An 18,195-nucleotide genomic window follows, 5' to 3' on the forward strand; every position below is an offset into this window, starting at 1 on the left:
TGATATTAAAAATAAACTACAGAAACTATAACTGATGAGATGTAATGTTGCCAAGAACGCAACAAATAATTGTATGGATAACATTTTGATTTCTGAAGATACCAACGAATTACGATAAATTACTTAATATAATTTTTTTCTCAATGTGCTGCTTTGATTTGTCATCACGTTATGGTACAATGTTTAATACAGTAGTCTTCAACTGAAAATAATGAATTTGTGCATGCAAATTTGACTGAGCATTAGCTGTTAGATTTCTCATTCTCTCTCCATAGTTACCTAAATAATCTTGCCCTTTCTGACCAATCAACTGAAATAGTTTTTTGCACAAGTCAATCACTCTTCCTAAAATCCCTAAATATCTGAAATGTCGCTAGTTCATTTTAGTATTGTTTTTCAAGGCCAGAACTTTGTACAAAACTGCAATATGTTTGAGGATATAACCAGTATAAGAGCTGATCTGCACACAAATATTGTGCAGGCTTTACTTTATTTCTTGGATTGAAGAAGGATGAAGGTTGATCTGATAGATTTGTGTAAATCATGTTGAAATAGAAGTATTAATGAACGGAGTCTTTACCCAGGTTGGTATCTAGTATTGTAGGGCACTGATTTAAGATTAGAGGGAATAGATATAATAAGAACTTGATCTGATCTATTTCACCGAGGGTAATGGTTGTATGGAGCAGGCATGCAGATGAAGTGGTTGAGGCAGGAACAATAATATTATTTAAAATAAATTTGGATAGGTGCATGGATTGGAACATTTTAGAGTAGTATGGAACCGCCGCGGGCAAGTGGAGCTAGCTTCAATGGCTGATCAACTGTGGCTTGGACATATTGTGCCGCAGCGACTATTTTCATTCTGTATGACACAATTACTCTCTGAGTCGAAGAGCAGTTGAGAAGAAAAGTTTTACCATTATTTCTGAATTTCCCTTGCCCAAATCTGGTGCACGAGATGTGATTTATGGTACCTGTCTCTGTTGATGTTGATTCTGTTGTATAAGTGGCCATCATTGTACTTTGGTCTGTGGATGTGCTTTCTTCTGTGGATGTAGATATTGTTGAATCTTCACATATACAGAGAAATATCAGTTAAAATACATGGCAGAATACTCATGGCTACACTTAAAATGTCCCTGGATGTCCAAGAAGAGGTTATTTTTTTTAAATCTGATGACGTATATTAACATCGTACAATCATTTAAGTGGTAACTGGTACATTGTATTTGCTACTATTTTCCAAATCGAATAAGCATCGATGATATTAAGAAATAATAAATGAATAATTGCCTGACATTCATTATTGGCTTATTTGACTGCTTGCATGGTATTCCAACAGAAATTTCAACTGATGAGATGAAATGTTATCTCGATTTCAACGAACATGGGTATATTGAGCAAGCATCCATATAAAGTGGTTGCGACAGTTATATTATTGAAAAGAGACTTCGACAGAAGAATGGATTAGAAAGTTTAGAATGATTTGGAATCGTCGTGGGCAAATGGAGCTGGGTTCAATGGCTGATCATATTGGACATATTGGACCGTGGAGATTATTTCCATTTGGATTGACACAATTACTCTCTAAGTCTAGGAGGGGTTGACAAGACAAATGTAATCAATATCTCTTAATTTCCCATGCCCAGATTTGGAGTACAATTCTAAACTGACATTAATTATTTTATTTTTTATTCTGATGATGTGTATTAGCAACAGTCAGTTGTAACTGGTGCATTTGATCTACTGATATTTTCCAAATAAAAAAGCATCCACGGTAATAGAAATGTTAAATTAATAATTGTCTGACATACATTATTGACTTTGACTACTTGTATGATATTTCTATATAAACTATAGTGTTGATTACAATGGCGACTACTTTTCAAAGTGAATTCCAGATGTTAGGCAACAATATTCTACTCGAGTTATCACTATATTTCTGTTATGCCTTACGACCCATTATTGATTGTCACGTGTTGATCAATAATGTATATTTTTAAAGTTTGATCAGTGAATCCTGTTGCTGCATTATCCTCATACCTGTTGTTTCGCTGCTGGTGGTGGACGTAGTCAATGCAGTGGTAGTTGTTGTGCTTGGTTCTGAGAATGAAATAAAGATGTGACATTAATGGAAATTGAAAGTGTATTAAACACATCTTTGTTTCCTAAATGTCCCTGGATGTTCAAGAAGATGTTATTTTTTTTATCTGATGATGCATATTAACATCATACAATCATGTAAGTGGTAACTGGTACATTGGATTTGCTACTATTTCTCAAAACGAATAAGCATCGATGTAGTTCACAAATAATAAATTAATAATTGCCTGACTTTCATTATTGGCTTATTTGACTGCTTGCATTATATTCTAACATAAATTATAACTGATGAGATGTAATGTTACCTAGTATTCAAGGAACATGGGTATATCCGGCAAGCATGCATATGAAGTGGTTGCGACAAGAACAGTTATTTTATTCAAAAGAGACTTGGACAGATGAATGGAATAGAAATTTAGAGTGATATGGCACCGTCGTGGGCAAATGGAGCTGGCTTCAATGGCTGATCATATTGGACTGTGGAGATTATTTCCATTCTGATTGACACTATTACTCTCTAAATCTAAAAGAGGTTGACAAGCCAAGTTTAATCAATATTTCCAAATTACCTATGCCCAGATTTGGAGTACAATTCTAAACTGACATTAATTATTTTATTTTTTATTCTGATGGTGCTGCATTATCCTCGTACCTGTTGTTTCGCTGCTGGTGGCGGACGTAGTCGATGCAGTGGCAGTTGTTGTGCTTGGTTCTGAGAATGAAATAAAGATGTGATATCAATGGAAATTAAAAGTGAATTAAACACTTTTTGTTTCCTAAAGTATGTAATGAGCAGCAATGAAAAATAAAATGTGAAATAAATTAGTGTGATATGGAACTGCCATTGTCAAATAGGGCTCGATTCAATGGCTGATCATCCGTGTCTTGGACATATTGGGCCATAGAGACTTTTTCCATTGTATGTGACATCATTGCTGTCTGAGTCTAAGGAAGGTTGACAAGACAAGCTTGATCTTTTGCCCAGATTTGGAGTACAAGTTGTTATACTGTATATGGTACCTGTCTCTGTTGATTCTGTTGTATAAGAGGTCATCGTTGTACTTTGGTCTGTGGTTGCAGAAATTGTCGAAACTTCACATATACAGAGAAATATCAGTTTAAATAGATGGCACCACTCTCATTGCTACATTTGTAAAATGTACCTGGATGTTCAAGCTTATTACTTTTTGTTTAATCTGATGATGCTTATTAACATCATGCGATCATGTAAGTGGTAACTGATGCAATGGATTTGCTAGTGTTTTCCAAACAAATAGGCATCCATGATATTAAAAATGAACTACATAATCTATAACTAATGAGATGTAATGTTACCAAGAACGCAACAAATTATTGTATGGATAACAATTTGATTTCTGAAGAAACCAACGAATTACAATAAATTATTTAATATAATTTTGTTCTCAGTATTCTGCTTTTATTTGTCACCACATTACGGCACAATGTTTAATGCAGTAGTCTTCAACTGAAAATACTGAAGTTGTCCATGCAAATTTGACTGAGAATTATCTGTTAGATTTATCATTCTCTCTCTCCATAGTTACCTAAATAATCTTGTCCTTTCTGACCAATCAGCTGAAATCTTTTTTTGTACAAGTCAATAACTATTCCTAATATCCCTAGTTACCTGGAATGTGGCTAGTTCATTTTAGTATTGTTTTGCAAGGCCAGCACTTTGTATAAAACTGCAATATGTTTGAGGATATAACCAGTATAAAAGCTGATCTGCACACATATGTTGGGCAGGCTTTACTTTATTTCTTGGACTGAAGGAGGATGAAGTTTTATCTGATAGATTTGTGTAAATCATGTTGAAATAGAAGTATTAATGAACAGAGTCTTTACCCAGGTTGTTTATCTAGTATTGTAGGGCACTGATTTAAGGTTAGAGGGAATAGATATAATAAGAACCTGACCTTATTTTTTCACAGAGGGTGATGGTTGTATGGAGCAGGCATGCAGATGAAGTGATTGAGGCAGGAACAATTATATTATTTAAAAGAGATTTGGACAGGCGCATGGATTGGAACATTTTAGAGTTAAATGGAAGCGCCGAGGCCAATTCGAGCTAGCTTCAATGGCTGATCAACCGTGGCTTGGACATATTGAGCTAGAGAGACTATTTTCATGCTGTATGACACAATTACTCTCTGAGTCAAAGAGGGGTTGAGAAGATACGTTTTATCATTATTTCTAAATTTCCCTTGCCCAAGTCTGGTGCACTAGATGTGATTTATGGTACCTGTCTCTGTTGATGTTGATTCTGTTGTATAAGTGGTCATCATTGTACTTTGGTCTGTGGATGTGCTTTCTTCTGTGGATGTAGATATTGTCGAATCTTCACATATACAGATAAATATCAGTTAAAATACATGGCAGCATACTCATGGCTACACAGAAAATGTCCCTGGATGTCCAAGAAGATGTAATTTTACTTCGGAGTCACGTGACTGACTAGGTGAAGAACCCGCCAGGACGCAAGCGTGACATATCGCTTCACGCATTGCGAAACGACAAGCGGGGTGGAACAACGTTCCCCCGCAGAAGTAATTTTGAAACCAAGACCACAGGCAAGGGAATTACTCTGCGGTCGTTTTTTGTTTCCCATGCTGTGTTTCACAGGAGAAACTATGGACAAGAGTCCACAAGGGCTGCACTGGCTGGAAAGAACCGCGGAGTTGCGGGCAGCTAGCAGCGGCTGACGGCACCAGATCACCGTGAGTGGGATCAGCTTTGCCCGACTTGGCACCCGCACCGGCCAGATCAACACCACGGCCGGGCAGGAAGGCTATACGGAACAGAGCCGTTGACTCTGAAAAGTCGGACTGGAAGAAATGCCGCGGGGACCAGCGTTGCTGGGGCCAAATGGAGCGGCTTATGGAGCAGATGCTCCAATGTGACAGACTCCGGGAGATGGAGTCTAGTCACCATGGGTTATACAAAACACCCACAGCAGCACCTTACGTAGGGCTGCACAGTGCATCCCCCTTGTCAGAGGGGAGTACTGGGGGTCAATTCTGGGCTGACCCTGAAGAGGGGTTTGCTGAACAAACAACAAGTGTGCAGGGGGTGCAGGAAGGAGAAAGAAGGAGCTCGATGAGAGGACCTCCTACACTCAAAAACAGCACCCTCACGCACCCACCAGCAGAGCAAGACAATCAGAAGCTGGTGAAAGCTCAAAGGCCGGTCATACAGGACAGCGGTCTTTTTTAGGCCATGGCCCAAACCGGTCTTTGTGGAAAATGCGCAAACCCTAAACCCAAACCCAGACACCGGCGCCTCAACCTCCTCGAAGACTACACAGGAAGGAGTAAACTTTCCACTGGTAACCATGGAGGTAGGTGGGTCTGGTCCCTTACAAATTATAGAAAGTGTGGATAATACACATATCGGTGGAGATTACACTTCTTTTGGGAGGCATGGAGTGCATTAACCAGGGATATACCATTGAATTTGTGCACAAAAATATCCCAATTCAGCATGTACCGAACCGAACGTTCGTACTTTCACGAAAATAAAAATTGGAAGCACATGCTGAACTGGTGAGACTCCACGCTAAGGGGGTTATTGAAAAAAGATGGTGGTTGTCGAATCATCATAGATTTGACCAAATTGAATACATTTGTGCAGTATATTCATTTCAAAATGGAAACCTTTGTTACTGCCAAACAATTGATTTCCACAGGCTACTTCATGGCCAGCATCGACCTAAAAGATGCTTACTATTCAGTGCCTATACGGACTGATCACAGACGTTATTTAAAATTCAACTGGATGGGGCAACACTGGCAGTATGGAGCACTACCAAATGGATTAACATCAGCCCCAGGCTGTTTACAAAAATTTTGAAGCCAGCCCTAACGTTTCTTCGGAAACAAAAATATATGATCATGGCCTATCTAGATGACATATTGATTGTGGGCTAAACTTTGGAATTAGCCAAACTAGCTGTATCAGCCACCAAACAATTGTTTGAGAAACTGGGGTTTATCATCCATCCAGTTAAATCTAAACTAACGCCTTCCACCATAATGGATTATTTGGGGTTCACTATTGACTCAGTTCACATGTCGGTGACTTTACCAAAGGACAAGGCTACAGTCTTAACTAAGGCCTGCAACAACCTCATTGACATCAGTGAACTATCTATCAGATTGGTAGCAAGGGTGATTGGCAAAGAAGTGGCTGCTTTTCCAGCCACACAATTTGGACCTTTGTATTATCAAAATTTACAAAGGGCAAACATACAAGCACTCAAAATTAATGCTGGTCAATTTCGACAGACCAATGAAGCTACCAATCAAAGCAATTATGGAATTTAAATGGTGGAGGGATAACATTCGACATTGTTCCAGCCCTATCATTATCAGCAACCCCTCAGTGGTGCTACAAACTGATGCCAGTGCACTTGGTTGGGGTGCTACCAATTCCATCTCCAGCTGTGGAGGTAGATGGAATGCACAGGAGGCATCATTACTACAGACACTTGGCATAAACTACCTTGAAATGTTGGGTGCGTTCTATGGCCTAAAGTCGTACTGTTCTGGAATATATCACCAGCATGTTAGACTACAGATTGACAATACCACCGTGGTGGCATATATTAACCATATGGGTGGAATCAAATCGACATCATGTGACAATCCGGCTAATACAATTTGGCAATGGTGTATCCAGAGAAATATTTGGATATCAGCTACTTACCGACCAGGTAACCTAAATTCAGTGGCAGACACCAGGTCACGTAAATTCAATGAAAACATCGAATGGATGTTGGATATAAAAGTATTTGCTGATATTGTAGCACGGTATGGAACACCAGATATCGATCTATTTGCATCTAGACTCAATCACCAGTTACCAAACTATGTTACTTGGGAACCAGACCCTGGGGCATCAGCGATAGATGCTTTTTCGCTGCATTGGGGGAAATTGTTATTTCTATGCATTCCCTCCTTTCTGCCTCATCAGTCGGGTATTACGCAAAATACAACAAGACTCAGCGTCTGGTATTTTGGTAGTGCCCGATTGGCCTAATTAACCATGGTTCCCTGTGATAGTCGACATGGTCTTAGAACCATGTATCACCATCCTGAAACGACCAGATTTGTTGGTTCATCCCGTAACTGGGGATAGCCATCCATGTCATAATACGACAAACTTATTAATTTGTAGAGTTTAAAGAAACCTCTACTGGAACTGGGACTGACGGACCGAACATTGAACATTATCTCAGCGGCTCACAGGCAGTCCACCAAAAAACAATATCTGGTATACATCAGGAAATGGGAGATATATTGTCACAGAAACAACATCACTTACAGCTCGATGAACATAACGTCTGTTCTGGAATTCCTGGCAGGCCTCCATTATGATGAGGGGCTCAGTTACAGTGCCATTAACTGCGCCAGAAGTGCCCTTTCAACATATCTATGGCGAGGATCAGAGCGTCATTCTGTTGGGACTCACCCCCTGGTAACAAAACCTATGAGGGAAATTTTTAATATCAATCCCCCAAGAACCAGGTACTCTCAAATATGGGATGTGAGTCTTGTCCCAACGTTGCTAAGGAACTGGTCTCCAGCAACAGCTCTGTCCCTGCAAAAACTGACGCATAAAACAGTCATGCTGATGGCTTTGGTCACAGTACAAAGGGTACAGTCTTTACATAAGTTAAGGCTGGACAATATGACTTCTTCAACAAGAAATATACCTTTTCATATTCACGAATTAGTCAAACAGAACAGACCATCAGGCCTCAAAATAGAATTTAGGGCTTACCCTATAGATGATCGTCTCTGTATAATAAGACATTTATTGTTAGATATGGAGAACACCAAAAACATCAGAGGCTATGAGATGGCACTACTAATCAGCCACAAGCAACCCCACAAAATAGCATTGGTTCAAACTTTTCCAGATGGCTGAAACAGGTTTTAACAACAGCTGGAGTGGATACTAACATATTTAAATCTCATTCCACCAGGGCTGCAGCTACATCGGCAGCTATGGAGTTGGACGTACCGATGGACCAAATCCTGGAATACAGCAGGATGGTCAAGGGAAAAAACATTCCAACAATTCTACCATAAACCAGTGGTTAAGCCTGGAAATTTTGCAGAATCAATTTTAAGTTCTGTAATATGATTTCACCCCATGAAATAGGGGCTATAATTTGTTGTTAATAATTTTATCATGGATTTCAATGTCGGATTCATGTTTAAACAAGTTAACACAATTCCTCCCATAGTCAATTAAGGCAGATGTGATGCATGGACTCGTTTCCACGGCATGAAATCACAGAGCTTTGAAATCTTCACGTAGTCACTCACGTGACTCCGAAGTAAAATAGTAAGATTAAACGAGAACTTACCAGTTCGAAGTTTGATCATTATTTTATGAGGAGTAACGTTGAGCGATTACGTGCCCTCCGCTCCCACCCTTGATCATAAAGTTCAACTGGTAACCTCTTCTCTAATCTTACTATGTTCAGTCATTACTGTTATCTGTGATTTCACACCGCTGCTTTGAAGAATGACACGCATGCGTCCTGGCGGGTTCTTCGAAATGGTAAGTTCTCGTTTAATCTTACTATTTTGTTTTAAATCTGATGATGTATATTAACATCGTACAATCATGTAAGTGGTAACTGGTACATTGGATCTGCTACTATCTTCCAAATCGAATAAGCATCGATGATGTCAAGAACTAATAAATGAATATTTGCATGACTTTCATTATTGGCTTATTTTGACTGCTTGCATGATATTCCAAACATAATCTATAACTGATGAGATGTAATATTGCCTAGAATTGAACGAACATGGATATATGGAGCAAGCATCCATATGAAGTTGTTGCGACAGTTATATTATTTAAAAGAGACTTGGACAGATGAATGGATTAGAAAGTTTAGAGTGATTTAGAACCGTCGTGGGCAAATGGAGCTGGCTTCAATGGCTGATCATATTGGACATATTGGACCGTGGAGATTATTTCCATTCGGATTGACACAACTACTCTCTAAGTCTAGGAGGGGTTGATAAGAGAAGTTTAATCAATATTTCTTAATTTCCCATGCCCAGATTTGGCGTACAGTTCTAAACTGACATTAATTATTTTATTTTTTATTCTGATGATGTGTATTAGCAACATACAATCATATAATTTGTAACTGGTGCAATTGATTTACTGATATTTTCCAAATAAAAAAGGATCCACGATAATAGAAATGTTCAATTAAAAATTGTCTGACTTAAATTATTGATTTTTTTGACTACATATGATATTTCTATATAAACTATAGGGTAGATTACAATGGCAACTACTTTTCAAAGTGAATTCCAGATGCTAGGCAACAATATTCTACTCGAGTTATCACTATATTTCTGTCATGGCTTACGACCCATTATTGATTGTCACGTGTTGATCAATAATGTATCTTTTTAAAGTTTGATCAGTGAATCCTGATGCTGCATTATCCTCATACCTGTTGTTTCGCTGCTGGTGGCAGATGTAGTCGATGCAGTGGCAGTTGTTGTGCTTGGTTCTGAGAATGAAATAAAGATGAGATTAATGGAAATTGAAAGTGGATTAAATACTTTTTTCTTTCCTAAATGTCCCTGGGTGTTCAAGAAGAAGGTATTTTTTTAATCTGATGATGCATATTAACATCATACAATCATGTAAGTGGTAACTGGTACATTGGATCTGCTACTATTTACCAAAACGAATAAGCATCGATGTTGTTCACAAATAATAAATTAATAATTGCCTGACTTTCATTATTGGCTTATTTGGCTGCTTCCATGATATTCTAACATAAATTATAACTGATGAGATGTAATGTTACCTTGTATTCAAGGAACATGTGTATATGGGGCAAGCATGCATATGAAGTGGTTGCGACAAGAACAGTTATATTATTCAAAAGAAACTTGGACAGATGAATGGAATAGAAAGTTTAGTGATATGGCACCGTCGTGGGAAAATGGAGCTAGCTTCAATGGCTGATCATATTGGACTGTGGAGATTATTTCCATTCTGATTGACACTATAACTCTCTAAATCTAAGAGGGGTTGACAAGCCAAGTTTAATCAATATTTCCAAATTACCCATGCCCAGATTTGGAGTACAATTCTAAACTGACATTAATTATTTTATTTTTTATTCTGATGGTGCTGCATTATCCTCGTACCTGTTGTTTCGCTGCTGGTGGCAGACGTAGTCGATGCAGTGGGAGTTGTTGTGCTTGGTTCTGAGAATGAAATAAAGATGTGACATCAATGGAAATTAAAAGTGAATTAAACACTCTTTTGTTTCCTAAAGTATGTAATGAGCAGCAATGAAAAATAAAATGTGAAATAAATTAGTGTGTTATGGAACTGCCATTGTCAAATAGAGCTTGATTCAATGGCTGATCATCCGTGTCTTGGACATATTGGGCCATAGAGACTATTTCAATTCTGTGTGACATAATTGCTGTCTGAGTCTAAGGAAGGATGACAAGACAAGCTTGATCATTTGCCAGATTTGGAGTACAAGTTGATATACTGTATATGATACCTGTCTCTGTTGATGTTGATTCTGTTGTATAAGTGGTCATTGTTGTACTTTGGTCTGTGGTTGCAGAAATTGTCGAATCTTCACATATACAGAGAAATATCAGTTTAAATAGATGGCACCACTCTCATTGCTACATTTGTAAAATGTACCTGGATGTTCAAGCTTATTACTTTTTGTTTAATCTGATGATGCTTATTAACATCATGAGATCATGTAAGTGGTAACTGATGCAATGGATTTGCTAGTGATTTCCAAACAAATAGGCATCCTTGATATTAAAAATGAACTACATAAACTATAACTGATGAGATGTAATGTTATCAAGAACGCAACAAATAATTGTATGGATAACAATTTGATTTCCGAAGATACCAACGAATTACGATAAATTACTTAATATAATTTTGTTCTCAGTATTCTGCTTTGATTTGTCACCACATTACGGCACAAAATACTGAAGTTGTGCATGCAAATTTGACTGAGCATTATCGGTTAGATTTATCATTCTCTCTCTCCATGGTTACCTAAATAATCTTGCCCTTTCTGACCAATCAGCTGAAATCTTTTTTTGTACAAGTCAATAACTATTCCTAATATCCCTAGTTATCTGGAATGTCGCTAGTTCATTTAAGTATTGTTTTTCAAGGCCAGCACTTTGTACAAAACTGCAATATGTTTGAGGATATAACCAGTATAAGAGCTGACCAGCACACATATGTTGGGCAGGCTTTACTTTATTTCTTGGATTGAAGGAGGATGAAGGTTGATCTGATAGATTTGTGTAAATCATGTTGAAATAGAAGTATTAATGAACAGAGTCTTTACCCAGGTTGTGTATCTAGTATTGTAGGGCACTGATTTAAGGTTAGAGGTAATGGTTGTATGGAGCAGGCATGCAGATGAAGTGGTTGAGGCAGGAACAATAATATTATTTAAAAGAAATTTGGACAGGTGCATGGATTGGAACATTTTAGAGTAGTATGGAACCGCCGCGGGCAAGTGGGGCTAGCTTCAATGGCTGATCAACTGTGGCTTGGACATATTGTGCCGCAGCGACTATTTTCATTCTGTGTGACACAATTACTCTCTGAGTCGAAGAGGAGTTGAGAAGAAAAGTTTAACCATTATTTCAGAATTTCCCTTGCCCAAATCTGGTGTACTAGATATGACTTATGGTACCTGTCTCTGTTGATGTTGATTCTGTTGTATAAGAGGTCATCATTGTACTTTGGTCTGTGGATGTGCTTTCTTCTGTGGATGTAGATATTGTTGAATCTTCACATATGCAGAGAAATATCAGTCAAAATACATGGCAGCATACTCATGACTACACATAAAATGTCCCTGCATGTCTAAGAAGATGTTATTTTTAAAAAAAATCTGATGACGTATATTAACATCGTACAATTATGTAAGTGGTAACTGGAACATTGGATCTGCTACTACTTTCCAAATCGAATAAGCATCGATGATGTTAAGAAATAATAAATGAATAATTGCTTGACTTTCATTATTGGCTTATTTGACTGCTTGCATGATATTCCAACATAATTTATAACTGATGAGACGTAATGTTACCTAGAATTCAAGGAACATGGGTATATGGGGCAAGCATCCATATGAAGTGGTTGCGACAATTATATTAATTAAAAGAGACTTGTACAGATGAATGGATTAGAAAGTTTAGAGTGATTTGGAACCGTCATGGGCAAATGGAGCTGGCTTCGATGGCTGACCATATTGGACATATTGGACCGTGGAGATTATTTTCATTCGGATTGACATAATTACTCTCTAAGTCTAGGAGGGGTTGACAAGTTTAATCAATATTTCCAAATTACCCATGCCCAGATTTGGAGTACAGTTCTAAACTGACATTATTTATTTTATTTTTTATTCTGATGATGTGCATTCGCAACATACAATCATGTCAGTTGTAACTGGTGCATTTGATCTACTGATATTTTCCAAACAAAGAAGCATCCATGATAATAGAAATGTTAAATTAATAATTGTCTGACACATTATTGACTTTAACTACTTGTATGATATTTCTACATAAACTATAGGGTTCTGTCATGGATTATGACCCATTATTGATTGTCACGTGTTGATGAACAATGAATCTTTTTAAAGTTTGATCAGTGAATCCTGGTGCTGCATTATGCTCGTACCTGTTGTTTCGCTGCTGGTGGCGGACGTAGTCGATGCAGTGGCAGTTGTTGTGCTTGGTTCTGAGAATGAAATAAACATGTGACATCAATGGAAATTAAAAGTGAATTAAACACTCTTTTGTTTCCTAAAGTATGTAATGAGCAGCAGTGAAAATTAAACATGTGAAACGAATTAGTGTGATATGGAACTGCCATTGTCCAATAGAGTTCAATTCAATGGCTGATCATCCGTGTCTTGGACATATTGGGCCATAGAGACTATTTCTATTCTGTGTGACATAATTGCTGTCTGAGTCTAAGGAAGGTTGCAAAGACAAGCTTGGTCATTTGCCCAGATTTGGAGTACAAGTTGTAATACTGCATATGGTACCTGTCTCTGTTGATGTTGATTCTGTTGTATAAGAGGTCATCGTTGTACTTTGGTCTGTGGATGTGCTTTCTTCTGTGGTTGCAGAAATTGTCGAATCTTCACATATACAGAGAAATATCAGTATATGGCAGCACTCTCATTGCTACATTTGTAAAATGTACCTGGATGTTCAAGCTTATTATTTTTTGTTTAATCTGATGATGCATATTAACATCATGCGATCATGTAAGTGGTAACTGATGCAATGGATTTGCTAGAGTTTTCCAAACAAATAGGCATTCACAGACAGTGTACTGTGTTACATTAAAAACTGCATGGACACGGTCACAGTGGACAAACGCATCCGGGTCTACCCCAACCAGAAGCCCTGGATGAACCGGGAGTTCCAGCGGCTGTTAAAAGAGAGGAACACCGCTTTTAGGTCTGGCGATAGGGCTTTATACAGCACGGCCCAAGTTAACCTGAAGAGAGGCATCAGATACGCCAAATCAGACTACAGCAGGAAGAAAGAGGACCACCTGGACAGTAATAACAGCAGGCAGGTGCGGCAGGGGATCCAGTATCTCACCAACTACAAGACCAACCTTGGAGCTGCTGAAGGTGATGCCTCGTTGGCAGAGGAGCTGAACCTCTTCTTTGCTCGCTTTGAAGTGGAGCCACCCGAGACAGCCTCATCACACCATATGGTCCACAGCAGCCTAACCCTCAAGATAGAGGAGCATGAGGTGAGGCGCACGCTGCGGGCCCTCAATCCAAGGAAGGCTACTGGACCCGACGGCGTCCCTGGACGCATGCTGAAGGACTGCGCAGACCAGCTGGCTGGAGTCTGTACGAGCATTTTCAACCAGTCTCTGGCCCAGTCCACTGTTCCACCCTGTCTCAAGTCCGCAACCATAGTCCCCTTGCCCAAAAAACCCCACATTTCCAGCCTCAACGACTACCGGCCAGTCGCACTCACACCAGTGGTGATGAAGTGTTTTGAAAAACTGGTCCGGGGTCATATCACATCACTCCTGCCCCGAAGCTTTGACCCCCACCAGTTTGCGTACAGAGCGAATAGATCTACAGAGGACGCTGTAGCCACAGCTCTCCATGCTGCACTGTCCCACCTGGAGCAGCGGGGGAGCTACGTGCGGATGCTCTTTGTGGACTACAGCTCTGCTTTTAATACCATCCTTCCCCACAAACTGGTGGACAAACTGGGGGACTTGGGACTTCCACACTCCACCTGCATGTGGATAAATAGCTTCCTGTCGGGTCGCAGCCAGAGAGTCAGAGTGGGCCATCACACATCCACGGCCCTCAGCTTCAGCACCGGCTCTCCACAGGGCTGCATGCTGAGCCCCCTGCTCTACACCATCTACACACATGACTGCACCTCCGCCCACCACAACAACACCATAGTCAAATTTGCGGATGACACTACGGCGGTGGGACTCGTCTCCGGGGGGGACGAGTACGCCTACTGGGATGAAGCGGAGCAGCTGACAGTGTGGTGTGGAGAAAATAACCTGCTCCTCAACACCTTAAAGACAAAGGAAATAATAATAGACTTCAGGAAGAATAAAACGGACATGGTACCATTAATTATCAGAGGGGACTGTGTGGAGAGGGTGGCGGATTTCCGCTTCCTTGGAATCCATATTGAGGAGGACCTGACATGGAGCGTGAACACCTCTGCGCTGTTGAAAAAGGTCCAGCAGAGACTGCACTTCCTGAGGGTGCTCAGGAAGAATAACATCACTCTGAGACTGCTGCTGTCCTTTTATCGGTGCTCCATTGAGAGCATCCTAACATACTGTGTATGCGTATGGTACACCAGCTGCACAGCGGCTCAGAGGAAAGCGCTCCAGAGGGCCATTGACAACACCCAGAGTATTGTCGGCTGCCCTCTCCTTACCTTGGAGATCCTACACAGTTCCCGCTGCATCAAAAAATCCCAGAGTATTATAAAGGACATTTCCCACCCCGGACGCTCCCTGTTTGAACTGTTGCCATCAGGCAGACGGTACAGATCTACAAGGACAAGGACAAACAGACTTAAAAACAGTTTTTACCCCACTGCTATAAAGGCACTAAATGTAGCCGCCAAGGATATTTATTTTAGTTGTTTATCTTTTTTAATATTTTACCTTGTATGTATCGTTAGCTTTTAGAAATGTTTGAATGGTGCACTGACTGGCTGACATTTTTAAATTTCGTTGTACATGGTTCATGTTACAATGTCAATAAAGAAACTATTATACTATGATATTAAAAATAAACTACATAAACTATAACTGATGAGACGTAATGTTACCAAGAACGCAACAAATAATTGTATGGATAACAATTTGATTTCTGAAGATACCAACGAATTACGATAAATTACTTAATATCATTTTTTTCTCAGTGTGCTACTTTGATTTGTCATATTACGGCGCAATGTTTAATGCAGTAGTCTTCAACTGAAAATACTGAATTTGTGCATGCAAATTTGACTGAACATTAGCTGTTAGATTTACCATTATCTCTCCATAGTTACCTAAATAATCTTGCCCTTTCTGACCAAACAACTGAAATCGTTTTTTGCACGTCAATAACTCTTCCTAACATCCCTAGTTATCTGGAATGTCGCTAGTTCATTTTAGTATTGTTTTTCAAGGCCAGAACTTTGTACAAAACTGCAATATGTTTAAGGATATAACCAGTATAAGAGCTGATCTGCACACAAATATTGTGCAGGCTTTACTTTATTTCTTGGATTGAAGGAGGATGAAGGTTGATCTGATAGATTTGTGTAAATCATGTTGAAATAGAAGTATTAATGAACAGAGTCTTTACCCAGGTTGGTATCTAGTATTGTAGGGCACTGATTTAAGGTTAGAGGGAATAGATATAATAAGAACTTGATCTGATCTATTTCACCGAGGGTAATGGTTGTATGGAGCAGGCATGCAGATGAAGTGGTTGAGGCAGGAACAATAATATTATTTAAAATAAATTTGGACAGGTGCATGGATTGGAACATTTTAGAGTAGTATGGAACCGCTGCGGGCAAGTGTGGCTTGGACATATTGTGCCGGAGAGACTATTTTCATTCTGTATGACACAATTACTCTCTGAGTCGAAGAGCAGTTGAGAAGAAAGTTTTACCATTATTTCTGAATTTCCCTTGCCCAAATCTGGTGCACTAGATGTGATTTATGGTACCTGTCTCTGTTGATGTTGATTCTGTTGTATAAGTGGCCATCATTGTACTTTGGTCTGTGGATGTGCTCTCTTCTGTGGATGTAGATATTGACGAATCTTCACATATACAGAGAAATATCAGTTAAAATACATGGCAGTATACTCATGGCTACACATAAAATGTCCCTGGATGTCCAAGAAGAGGTTATTTTATTTGAATCTGATGACGTATATTAACATCGTACAATCATGTAAGTGGTATCTGGTACATTGTATCTGCTACTATTTTCCAAATCGAAAAAGCATCGATGATGTTAAGAAATAATAAATGAATAATTGCCTGACATTCATTATTGGCTTATTTGACTGCTTGCATGATATTCAAACATAAATTTCAACTGATGAGATGAAATGTTATCTCGATTTTAAGGAACATGGGTATATGGAGCAAGCATCCATATAAAGTGGTTGCGACAGTTATATTATTGAAAAGAGACTTCGACAGAAGAATGGATTAGAAAGTTTAGAGTGATTTGGAATCGTCGTGGGCAAATGGAGCTGGGTTCAATGGCTGATCATATTGGACATATTGGACCGTGGAGATTATTTCCATTTGGATTGACACAATTACTCTCTAAGTCTAGGAGGGGTTGACAAGACAAATTTAATCAATATCTCTTAATTTCCCATGCCCAGATTTGGAGTACAATTCTAAACTGACATTAATTATTTTATTTTTTATTCTGATGATGTGTATTAGCAACAAACAGTCAGTTGTAACTGGTGCATTTGATCTACTGATATTTTCCAAATAAAAAAGCATCCACGATAATAGAAATGTTAAATTTATAATTGTCTGACTTACATTATTGACTTTGACTACTTGTATGATATTTCTATATAAACTATAGTGTTTATTATAATGGCGACTACTTTTCAAAGTGAATTCCAGATGTTAGGCAACAATATTCTTCTCGAGTTATCACTATATTTCTGTTATGCCTTACGACCCATTTTTGATTCTCACGTGTTGATCAATCATGTATATTTTTAAAGTTTGATCAGTGAATCCTGTTGCTGCATTATCCTCATACCTGTTGTTTCGCTGCTGGTGGCGGACGTAGTCAATGCAGTGGCAGTTGTTGTGCTTGGTTCTGAGAATGAAATAAAGATGTGACATTAATGGAAATTGAAAGTGTATTAAACACATCTTTGATTCCTAAATGTCCCTGGATGTTAAAGAAGATGTTATTTTTTTAACCTGATGATGCATATTAACTTCATACAATCATGTAAGTGGTAACTGGTACATTGGATTTGCTACTATTTCCCAAAACGAATAAGCATCGATGTTGTTCACAAATAATAAATTAATAATTGCCTGACTTTCATTATTGGCTTATTTGGCTGCTTGCATGATATTCTAACATAAATTATAACAGATGAGATGTAATGTTACCTAGTATTCAAGGAACATGGGTATATGGGGCAAGCATGCATATGAAGTGGCTGCGACAAGAACAGTTATATTATTCAAAAGAGACTTGGACAGATGAATGGAATAGAAAGTTTAGAGTGATATGGCACCGTCGTGGGCAAATGGAGCTAGCTTCAATGGCTGATCATATTGGACTGTGGAGATTATTTCCATTCTGATTGACACTATTACTCTCTAAATCTAAGAGGGGTTGACAAGCCAAGTTTAATCAATATTTCCAAATTACCCATGCCCAGATTTGGAGTACAATTCTAAACTGACATTAATTATTTTATTTTTTATTCTGATG

General features: G+C 38.7%; 1 long non-coding RNA gene across 2 annotated transcripts; it reads right to left on the reverse strand.

The window, feature by feature from the left end:
• Window positions 1-9,644: 9,644 nt before the first annotated feature.
• On the reverse strand, window positions 9,645-12,925 carry LOC116980037. 2 transcript variants are annotated; one of them, XR_004413836.1, is made up of 3 exons: window positions 12,868-12,925; window positions 11,873-11,968; window positions 9,645-9,676 (listed from the first exon to the last, which is right to left on the reverse strand). It is a non-coding gene; the product is annotated as an uncharacterized LOC116980037 (long non-coding RNA). The 2 variants fall into 2 exon arrangements; XR_004413835.1 differs by lacking the exon at window positions 9,645-9,676 and adding an exon at window positions 10,730-10,771.
• Between the last annotated feature and the right edge of the window lie 5,270 nt (window positions 12,926-18,195).

Source organism: Amblyraja radiata, chromosome 13 (genome assembly GCF_010909765.2).
Source record: "Amblyraja radiata isolate CabotCenter1 chromosome 13, sAmbRad1.1.pri, whole genome shotgun sequence".
Taxonomy (NCBI): domain Eukaryota; kingdom Metazoa; phylum Chordata; class Chondrichthyes; order Rajiformes; family Rajidae; genus Amblyraja; species Amblyraja radiata.